This window comes from Protopterus annectens, chromosome 7.part0 (assembly GCF_019279795.1).
Source record: "Protopterus annectens isolate FY-2018-M chromosome 7.part0, PAN1.0, whole genome shotgun sequence".
NCBI lineage: Eukaryota > Metazoa > Chordata > Ceratodontiformes > Protopteridae > Protopterus > Protopterus annectens.
This window is the reverse complement of record NC_056739.1, coordinates 118,050,240-118,062,531: the sequence shown is the minus strand read 5'-3', so window position 1 is coordinate 118,062,531 and position 12,292 is coordinate 118,050,240.

Below are 12,292 nucleotides of genomic sequence, written 5' to 3'. Positions count from 1 at the left end.
ACCCTAACCCTCATGTCCACTCAATCGCACACACACCTAACCCGAGCCCTAACCCTAACTCACCTAAATCACCCTAACACTCACATCCACACAATTGCACACTTACCTGAATCTGACCGGTAACTTTCCACCATAACACTGAAAATACTGAAGCAACAGAAACGGACAACCGACTTCTTTCTCTAGGAAAAAATTTGAGTTTCTGCTGCTTCGATATTTTGCAGTTTCGCGAAACTAAGTTCGATCAATCAGTGTTCGCTTTTTTAAGCGTTTGAGGATATAATATAGACCCTATATATATATATATATATATTTTTTTTATATATATATATATATATATATATATATATATATATGTAAAATTCCCAACAACCTTCTGGTGCACGTTAGCTCATGAGCTCATGGTGTGCTCGGACTGTACCAATATCCAAAAACACCAAAAGAGAATGTTCAGCACTACCAAGTCCACAAATGTAATACAAAATAAAATAATGACAAAAAGAAAATCATTTAGCAATCTTCCAGCAGTATTTATTCAGGCAAATGCCCTTGGCCGACAAACAGTCACAGCAAACAAAAAACTCCAAAGCAGTCTCACCTACTGGCGTCTTCAGTGGAATAGTGCAGTCCCTTGTAACCCATTCATTTATATACTCACATTTTAAAGATGTAACATATATTGTTGAGGTTTCTCAGAAAGGGTTCCATCTCTCTTGTAATTCTAGCTAATCTATAGCCCTGAGACTTCAGTACACTCAGGGCTGGTGTTCACATTTTGGTGCCCCCCAGCAAATGTCAAGCTGGGGGCTCCCTGGGCACTTCTATTCTAAGTATCACCCTGTCCCTGCACCTCTCCCAAACAACCTTTTAGTTCATGCTACAAACTTTTAGAAGTAGTATGCACAGACTGACCTGCAGCTACAATGCCCTTACCTTACAACAGGACTGTGCACCACACTATGTTGGCCATCTCACAGAAAGACATTCACAGTTACTGACATTTAGTTGAAACAATCATACATTACAATGACTCTATGTACAGTGTTGGACTTAGCTGAAATGGCACCTTAGGCACTACCTACTGTTTCACCCCACCAACACACACACACACACACACACAGACATGCATGCACACACGCACACACACATAGACCCTCCAATGCTCTCCTCTATTTCCCCCCATCGTGGCATCCCCATACCATGCACATTACTTTTTCCTTCCTTTTCTCTGATTTTGTTTTAACTCTTTAGCTTTTTCAAGAAGCCATGACTTCCTATGTGCTATGAAGTAAATTTTATTTTATTTTTATTTTTACTCAACCTTTTCATCCAGTGATGGTTTGAACTGAAATTATGATCAAGGAAAGAAATTCACTGTAGCTGTTCAACTTTAGTTTTCCTTGCATTCTTTCAGCACTCCTTTCCTGACAAAAACAGTACAGTAAACTCGACTAAGCCAGGGTCAGAAGCTAATAGGTTTATATATGCTCTCCGATACATTTTGGAGCATTTTCTAAACTTTTTAATCCATTGGTGGCCTAAAAAAATCATGAGTATGAAGAGATTCAGTCTTGTTTTTTTTTTTTCTTTCAAGAAAGACATAAGTTGTGCCCAAGACCTAATGTTCAAAGCTGAAGCAATAGTACCTCACAGTTCCCTAATAGATGAACGAACACTTAAAATGTCGAGTACGATATGTTCGACAGCTTTTAAGTGAAAGTTCATCTAAGCAAAACCTCAAACGTCGAAACAAGAAGTTTCGAAAAGTTATAGTTGGCCAGCCATCAGAAAGCCAATGGCTGACGTCAGAACGTTCACCCTGTCTAGCCATTCTTACAGTCCTCCACTGTGGTGTGGTCTTGACGTTCACCCCGTGTAATGTTATGACAGTCCTCCACTATGGTGCGATCTCAGAGTTGGTATTTTTAAGTAGGGGGTGTGGGGGGCACAGCCCCCCACATTGGGGGGTGTGGAGGTGAAGCCCCCCCAATTTATCTTGTTTGTCGATTTGTTTTTGTTTTTTTGGGGGAGGGGTTGTAATGGTGTACAGTACATTTTAGCCGTCAGCCATTGGCATCCTGACGGCTGGCTAACAATAACTTTTTGAAACTCCTTGTTTCGACATTCTGAGGTTTCGCTTAGATGATCGTTCGCTTAAAAGCTGTCAAGCATGTTGTACTTGACATTTTAAGTGTTTGTTCATCTAATATAGACCCTATCTCACAATAAATAAGCTGTTGTGAGGATGCATAGATCCTATCTGGAAATAATGGCTGCCTCCTAACCCCCCCCCCCAAAAAAAAAAAAGATAGTCACTGCCTGTGCAACCCTCTGGTGTTAGATTAGGATGAAAGCATAGGTTCAAATAGCCAAAGTGATGTATTGCAAGTTAACGCTGTCATACATTTAAATACCATGCCTCCAAACTCTTCACCCCTAGCCCCCAAAGGCAGACACCTGTATTCATGTCTGATGTGTGATTGTGAGGAAAGTGAAAAAAAAATTACAGTAATGTATTCTACATTGTTGCTCACAGATAGTACATTGCCCCTACACAAGCTAGAGTAACCTTCTTTGTCCACTTCTGAGTTTGTGAGAAATGTAAAATAAACAGTGACCTTACTGTCCCCAGCCCAAACACAAACTATAATGACCTCCTATGCACACCTCTAAGTTCTGACTCTGATGAAAATTATGGTAGTAATGACCACACAATCCCCAGCCCCCATACAACCTACAGCAACCTTCTATACACACAAGCAAGGCTAGTTTTAAAATAGGTGAGGATGAGAGCAAAGTCACCACTAAGTCTGTGTCAAAATCCATTTATATATATCAGTCTGGGCAGTGGGACCCACCAGACTCCTAGAAGAACTAAGTGTCTGAATGTTCTGTGATATATTTTATGCCTTAATTTTGAAATATAATCACTTGTTAACTGCATTTTTTATTGATACCCAGAAGCCTAACATATGTGTCCCGACACAGATAAAAATCAGTGATTATTTTCACAGACACACACACACACACACACACACACACACACACACACACACACACACACACACACATCATAGCAATACTAGTTCTACACTTATTTCAGCAAAGAACAATACAATGTACAACACTGGTACTGCCACAACTGATCAGTTACTGTTGTTGTTTAGCAGTCGTCAAATAGTAGCAGGGGTAAGTCACTTATTTACCTTATTGAGGAGTAACGTATAACTGTCACTGTCATTAATTTCACAGACCATCCACGATTTTGCCTCATAATTTTTTTTGATCCCTTGTGAAAAGTTCGACCTGCTGGTAAGTCATTCAGGATTACAGACAGTGGATAAGCCAGAGATCAGTTTCATTCTTTTTATTGTCCAAACGATGCCTTTGTTATTCTATTAACTTTGTAAGTCAATTAGAGTAATATTTAAAACGTGTTCCTAATTTTGATTTTGAGTCACTATTATTTTTGGCCTTGATCGGAATTCTTGACCAAAGAAGTTGAGTTATAGTATCTGGTTTTCTGTCAGTATTTATAAAACTCCCCAAACCATCTCTGAAGACTAGAAGCAACAGTCCTTTTTAAAATCCAAGGTATTCACTGAGGTCAGTCACTCTGTGCTACTGACCTCTCTAGTGTTCACCTTGTTCATGTTCATTATCAGCTTTATCCTAACAGGGTCATATCACAGCCTTGTTCAGATTAAAGAGCCTAATCACAAAATCAATACAATTTTTTCTCCCCACTTCTCCCCAGTGAGCAGCAGCTTTTGTGAGGCCCCTACACAGTCAAGGATGATTAAGGCCACCCTGCAGCCATGGGTGTTGCAGATACCCAAACATGGCTCTGTTGTTAGTTTTAGTGGAGAGACTGTCCATCAGTAGTATTTAACTAAACAAGGGCACAATGTGAGTGGTAAAATATTAATGGAAGTGGAGAGACTGTCCATCAGTAGTATTTAACTAAGCGAGGGCACAATGTAAGTGGAACAATATTAATGGAATTGTGAAGCCTGTTAATTGACAAAACACTGTTACTATAACTAGAGGCATTGTTGAGTTTTAAAGGAGATATCAATAAGAGTTATTATTACCCACTTGGTTTGACAAACATGCTATAAAATATCAAGATAGTATAACTTGCTGTGTTTGGGGGCCCCAGGACCAGGGGGCCCCCAGCGACCATAGGGTTCGCTAGTGCCTAAAGCCTACACTTGTTTTTTGTATGATGCAGATGTTTACTGTGGAGTAGTAAATTAACTCTTGCTGGTTTTCTGAACAGATCAGTGGTGATTCTGTTATTGCTGGGGTCCTTGGAAATCTGCATATCTAAGAAAGTGACTTAAGTAGAGCTGTGGGAAAAGGTAAATTTCAGGAAGGGGTTAGTTTGATTGAGGTAAGTGATAAAATCTCCAAGCTGCAAGGTGTCACCTTCCCACACAATAAATATATCATCATATTATTGATTATTATTGATGATATATTTATTAGGAGGAAGGTGACAGGATATAATGTCACCCTAATGGTGCAATGAAGTGACACGGAAGCTTTATCACACCCTCAAATGTCCATTCCATGCACTTTCCCACATGCTAGCCCTAAGCAGTTCACACTCTCACTATGAATCCTGCCTTGAATCTTTTTAAATGACTTGTTTCATCATTTCTTTCTCTTTCACCTTTGTTCCACAGCAGTGTTTCAGTCCCTTTGTTCCTTCAGCTGCATTCCACAGCAGTGTTTCGGTCCCTTTGTTCCTTCAGCTGAATTCCACAGCAGTGTTTCGGTCCCTTTGTTCCTTCAGCTGCATTCCACAGCAGTGTTTCGGTCACTGTCACTACTGTAAATGTAGTTTCACTAGTCCTTTTTCTAGTAAAGACAGCCTTGCCAGGTTTGCTGCAACTTGTGTTTTTTACAATGTCCACTATTTAAACAGGATTACTTAATGTTTTGAAGCGTCCCTAAACGGATATTTATGTGTGTGAGAGATTTTCTGCAGCACTTTCATGTACCATCAGCTAACATGTTAAATCAATGAAGAACTTTTTCTCAAAGTATTTATTAATTCTGTTATCAGAATTGAACGCTGTTCTGTATTTTGTGCTTAATAAATTGTATATATTGCATGGTTTTGGTATGCTGATTGTTGACCCACTTCAAATTGCTTGTTAAATATGATGAAACAAAGCAAGTTCAATCAAAATATATTGTCAAATTGTCAATCTGAGAGCCTATTTGTGTGTGACCTGTAAAGTGTGAATGATCCCAGAAAACATGCAAAGTTTCCTTAGCAACTGTTTACTGAGACAACAGTGCCCCCTTGTGTTAACTGCAGAACAAACAAGAGTTTTCTGCAGTAGAATAGCTCTAGTGACAAAATTAGAGCATCTCAAATCTGAGAAAAAGAGAGCAGCATACCTCTCAACCATAGAGATTTTCACAGAATGTCCAGATTTTTGCCTTATATTTTTGGTCCATTTTTCATAAAATTGTTGTTTTCTGGCAAATTAGTGGCAAATCATTAAAGACTGAAGTTAGAAAATAATGACAGACAGGTGAGTTTCAGACTTCATACTCTTCAGAAAATTCAAGCTAATGCAAAACCTGTTATTCTATCAACTTTCTAAATTTGCAAAAGCAATATCTAAAAATGGCCCCTATTTTTGGGCCTTTGTCCCACTTTTATATATGGCTTTGTCCACATTATTTGCATTAAGAGGTTGAGAGGTATGGAGAGCAGCAGATAAATCATTAATAAATGTGAGGCAGTTACTAAATTAAAAAAAAAAATATTTAATTAAACAGTGCATGCAACCTATGAAAAATCTGACCTATGTCATTTTTATTCTGTAGTGAAATGGATGATCTCATATTTTTCGAACTCCTGACCTGAAGGTGTTAATATTTTATATTTGTAAAGTTAAAACAATAAATTCTTTTATTATCAGTTGGGACAGATTTTTGATAGTGTAATTAATGTTCAGTTTTTAGCTTCTTGACTGCTAATGTTTACTTGGATTGCCAGGCCCCACACAAAGCCAATGGAGGTCAGATTGCAGTCAGCCTAATATAGATTCAGAACAGGGTTAGGCTGTCAGACAGTCAGCTGATGGAATGAAGGAATGAATGCCATAGAGACATTTGTGGGAAAGGAAATGTATACACTACAATATTCAGGAGATATATGGTGAAAGCTGAAGAGGGAAAACTGTCTTCTAATTGCAAGGGACATTTTAGTAACCATCCTGTGGCAGTATCCAATTTTTAGGCACCTGGGAACCTTCTGGTATTTGGGGTGAGTTGCTTGTTTAATGAATCTCCACATGAAACAAGATGCTTTTATATGGTTTTATTATTTACTATATTTTAAAAATCAACATATTTCTCTATAAATGTGGTACATTCTTCTGTTGAAGAGGCAGTCTGCAGGTACAGATGTGTTAGTAAGAACAGTTTCCAAGACTTAGAGTGATTCATAGTCATGCCAACATTGCCCCTTTAGAGTCACACGTAGTCACATCCACTTTGGCCCTTTAGAGTCACTCACAGTCACGCCCACCTTGCCCCTTTAGAGTCACTCACAGTCACGCCCACCTTGCCCCTTTAGAGTCACTCACAGTCACGCCCACCTTGCCCCTTTAGAGTCACTCACAGTCACGCCCACCTTGCCCCTTTAGAGTCACTCACAGTCACGCCCACCTTGCCCCTTTAGAGTCACTCATAGTCATGCTGACCTTGCCCCTTTAATTTCACATATGCATTATTTGTCTGCAATGAAAATAATTTTTTTAGCAAAGGTCAGATTCACTTATACATGTAAAGTGGTGCCTAGTAAAAGGCTCCCATGATGTTAATGATCATGCTGTGCAGTCCCCCTCCCACTATCTTTGGGGTGTATTGACATGCCAAAGTTGGCCTTACATGCAGCTGCATGTAGAAGCGTACATATGCCACATCAGTACCACTGCACATATGGATAAGCTTCTCATTAGCAATACAATGCAACCAAACACCTACTGCAGATCTTACTCGACATGCATTTCATAACAGGCATGAAAGTGCAGTTGTTCAAAATCTTACCATAATGGTAGATGTCCTTCTCTTCACTGTTGAATATTCATTGCAATAGGGATCCCCTGCCAAGGGTGGCCAGATGTCCAGACAGTATACCAAAGCCTTTAGGTTGCTTTAAGGTACGCCATACATCAAACATATGCTCCTCGTGTAGTGTAGGGCATAAAGGTGACATCCGGACATACCAACCTCAGCACTGAGAGCCCTAGTAGGAACATCAGTCCAAGGAGTACAGAGGTAATCAGTACATCCAGAAGAGAAATGGACCAGTGGTGCAGAAGGAGAGAGTTGGACATCTACCGTCATGGTAAGATCTTACACAAATAAACGTCCTTCCATTTCACTGTTGTAGTATTTATTACATTAGGGAACGTGAAGAGATTCTACACAACTGTACTACATCCTTCCATATCACTGCTGCAGTATTCATCACATCAGGGAGAGTGGAGAGATTCTACACAATTGTACTACGTCTGTCCATATCACTGCTGTAGTATTCATTACATTAGGGAGAGTGAAGAGATTCTACACAACTGTACTATGTGCTTCCATATCTCTGCTCTAATATTCATTACATTAGGGAGAGTGAAGAGATTCTACACAACTGTACTATGTCCTTCCATATCACTGCTGCAGTATTCATTACATTAGGGAGAGTGAAGAGATTCTACACAACTGTACTACGTCCTTCCATATCACTGCTGCAGTATTCATTACATTAGGGAGAGTGAAGAGATTCTACACAACTGTACTATGTCCTTCCATATCACTGCTGCAGTATTCATCACATCAGGGAGAGTGGAGAGATTCTACACAACTGTACTATGTCTGTCCATACCACTGCTGCAGTATTCATTACAATAGGGAGAGGCCAAAGCTGAGGAAGAAGAGATGGAGGAGGAAGAACCAGCAGATCTCTCCAGAAAGCCATGAAGGATGGCCCTGTCAAAACCAGCTCTAACTCTGTAAATTCCATCCAGCTTGTAGTGTTTGGTAAATGTATGCACCGAACTCCAGGTAGTTACCTCAAAAATAGAGTTAGTATCCAAACCCTTGAAAAAAGTACCAGAATAAGCCACAGCTCTAGTAGAATGAGCCTTAACAGAATAAGTAAAACTTGTACCATAAAATGAATAACAAAACGTGGCTTTAGAAATCAAAAAATAAAGAGTTTGCTTGGACACAGCCAATCCTAAGGACCTAGGATGAAAAGAAGCAAAGAACTGATCAGATTTACAAAAAGTTTTATTGTTATCTAAATAAAATGTGAGTTGTTTATGCACATCCAGCACATACATCACCTTCTCACTGGCAGATTGCAGAGAAGGGAACAAAGTGGGCAAATGAATAGATTTATTAAGGGACAAATCGTTCACTATCCTGGGCATAAAAGAAGGATTTGTACAAAGAGACACCCTGTCCTTATGAAACACTTAAAAAGGAGGACAAGCCATAAAGGCTTGAAGCTCAAACACCCATCTGTCAGAAGTAAGGGCTAACAAAAGCAGTCTTCCCAAGAGCAATGGTGCAAGGAAGCTGAAAGTGCAAACTCAAAAGGGAGGAGGAATGAGATTCCTGTGAGGCCTAATAAGTAGGATGCCTTTAAGAAACTGTTTGGCTTCAAATCTAGAAGCTAAAGGAGGTGATAAAGGAAGACAAGCAGAAATTGCTGATAAGTGGGCTTTAAACAGAAGAATAAGTCAACAAAGCATTCAGCAGTTCACATAGATAAGAAAAAAAAAAAACAAAGGAACATCCACAGAAAGTGGATTCAGGTTACGAGAAAGACACCTAACAGAAAACCTTTTACAGTTGGATAAGTAGGATTTCCTAGTATTGGGTGTCCTGGCCTCCTGCAGGACTCTAAGCATGTCCTCATGAGAAATGGTGTCTATGTGCAATCCAAACCCTATCATCCACACTGTCAGCTGAAGAGTGGACAGGTGGGGATGGAAGAGAGATCCCTTGTCTTGTGTGAGTAGGTCCACCCTGTGAGATAACTTGTGATGACAAGGTGCAAAACGTAAAAAAAAAAAAACAAAACATCTCCCCTACGCCCCCTTCTAGTTAGGTATTCTAACTCTGAGATTGCACAATCTGAAGCTGAAAATGGTATAATCACCTACACTGGGTCGATTATATATTTATTTTTATTTATTTTATTTTTACATTTGATTACCGGGAAAATCTGACTGGACAGAATGTCCATTTTCAGCAGAGGCCCGGGGAGAAAAGCTCCACATAGAACAAAGAAAGAAAAGATGTTTAAAGTAAAGATAAAAGAGAAGAAGATTACAAATAAAAAACGTGGTACGTAGAGTAGACGTTCTCATAGTTTAGATACCCACGAAATGTGTACGAATGAAGGTATAACTGAGATAAAAAATAAGTATCATAAAGGGGGTGTGAAATAATGTTGGGTTACACTTAATACATAAAAAATCCACAGTTAAAAAAAAACAGGTGAAGGTGTTATTAACAAAAAACAGTTTGTAGGAGTCTTAGTCTGGGGCAGAGCAAGAGCACAGCCATTTAGTGTTTTTTAGTGTTTGTTTAAATTTAGTTAATGTAGTGCTAGATGTGATGTTACTAGGTAGAGAATTCCAAATCTTAGCAATATAATGAGAGTCGGTGGATAATTAAACAGATGTTGACCAAAGTACCATTTGACAAAGTTCATGGAACCCATATTATATTTTTATATATATATATATATATATATATATATATATATATATATATATATGGGTCTATATCAAATAGTCGAAGTTCCGTAACTCCAAACACCTAATGGTCGAACCATTAAGTTCGAAGTTACAGAATTTCGAGTACCGATAAAAAAATAAAAATACAACGGACAAAAAAATTTGTTGTATGCAGGGGGGTAAGCCTCCCTGCACCCCCACACCCCTCACCCCTTAAATATACCAACTCCGAGATCGCACCACATTGAAGTGAATGGAAACCTCTGCTTATGGAATGGAGATTTCCATTCACACGCTCAAACTTTTACAAATTCGAACATATGGTCTCGACCATATGTGGTTCAAACTTGTAAAAGTTTGACTATGTGATAGGAACACTATATATATATATATATATATATATATATATATATATATATATATATTTGTGTTTATATAAATATATATATATATATGTGTGTGTGTGTGTGTGTGTGTGTATATATATATATATATATATATATATATGTGTGTGTGTGTGTGTGTGTGTGTGTGTGTGTGTGTGTGTGCACACACACACACACACACACACACATATATATATATATATATATATATATATATATATATATATATGGGTCTACTTCAGATTATCGAATGGCCGGAACATCGAACCGCATATCGTCAAGACCATGAAACCTTGGAACATCGAAACCTAAATTAAAAAAAAAAAACTTTTTTTTTTTTGCTGCAGCAGGGGGGCTACACACCTCCTGTGACTTAAATATACTAACTCCAAAAACACATTTATATTAAAGTAAATGAGAATTTTCCCCTACAGTGCTCTCCATGCAAACGTTTTGATGTTCTAAAAAAACAATGTTTTCGTCTCAGCTCTATGCAGTTCAACATTCCAGCTGTTCAACAATCTGAAGGTGACCCATATACATCTATATATATATATATATATATATATATATATAGAGAGAGAGAGATAGATTTAGATAGATATATGTATACCGAGAGAGAGGTATACATTCACACACATACATACAGATGTATGTGTATATGTTTTGGCTAAGCTTTCGTACTGGTAATTACCAGATGAGCTTGGAACATCTTTAGTACTACAAAGTGACTCTGCAGAGAAACTTGGGCCTCATATCCCTGAAGTACAAACCCATCTCTGACAGTTAAGGCTAGTCATTGGGAATAATATGGCATAAACCCTAGTTCAATTAGCATATGCTAAGATTTCTATATGTATTTGTTTACGTTAGATAAAACTATGTTTAGTTCGTTATGTTATGGTACATTGTTTGTGAATCTGATATTAGTGTCTGACCAGTAGTATCCAGTTCTGTAGGTCTTTTTTTTTTTGTTTTTCCTGGAACGGGTAACCTGTTGTGCGTCAGCATTGTCACAATACTTTTCCCTTATACTCAGAGGCTGTCTCAAGAGCACAGCCCAGACCTGTTCTGTATTCCTGGTGAACCCATTCATGCAACAGGTTTCTTTTTATTAACCGAGTAAGCACTTGTGTGTGACTGGAATATGTAGTAAAAGCCACACAGTATAAAAATGTATGAAATCTTTGGATTCCATAATGTATTATTAATACTACCTTGTACAGCTGTGAAGTCTTTTCTCTCAGGGGACAGTGACTCAGACACAAAATGTACACCTCTGTCAGGCATTCTGTGTTGAGCACAGCTTCTCTGCCATTTCCACTATCCATTGTAAATTTTGATGTAATAAATGATGCCAAGGGTTTAACAGGTTTTCCATATTGTTAAAAACATATAATGAAAGAAACTTAAAATATTCTTTCACCGCAGTGATATTTTTAGAAATGTAATTATTTGTTTCATTTTTCTGTGCTTGTTTGTTTGTTAATTGGGTAGGGCAGAAGGGCTAGTCTGAAAACTATTCCACCTCAACCAGTGGCAGATTAATAACCGGTGCAAAATGGGAAGGTTGCCCAGGTTCCACAGCTTCGGGCATGGCCAGCCAAGAAAACAATTTGATTTTAAATAACTACATTCATGCTTATAGCATGACCTAGTAAAAAAGTCTCCCTGTTTTAGGGAGGTTAGTGAGGGTAGGGAATCATAGTGTTGATAAGGGATGATACATTTCAGCGAGGAGTGGAACATAAACAGAACCAAGGTTAGTGAGGGTAGGGAATCATAGTGGTGATAAGGGATGATACATTTCAGTGAGGAGTGGAGCATGTACAGAACTAAGGTTAGTAAGGGTAGGGAATCATAGTGGTGATAAGGGATGATACATTTCAGCAAGGAGTTGAGCATGTACAGAACTAAGGTTAGTGAGGGTAGGGAATCATAGTGGTGATAAGGGATGATACATTTCAATGAGGAATGAAACATAAACAAAACTAAGGTTAGTGAGGATAGGGAATCATAGTGGTGATAAGGGATGATACATTTAAGCAAGGAGTGGAGCATAAACAGAGCCAAGAGTTTTATAAGTGGTCTTTCAGAAAGTGTTTCAAGAAAGGATGACAGTACGCTAAT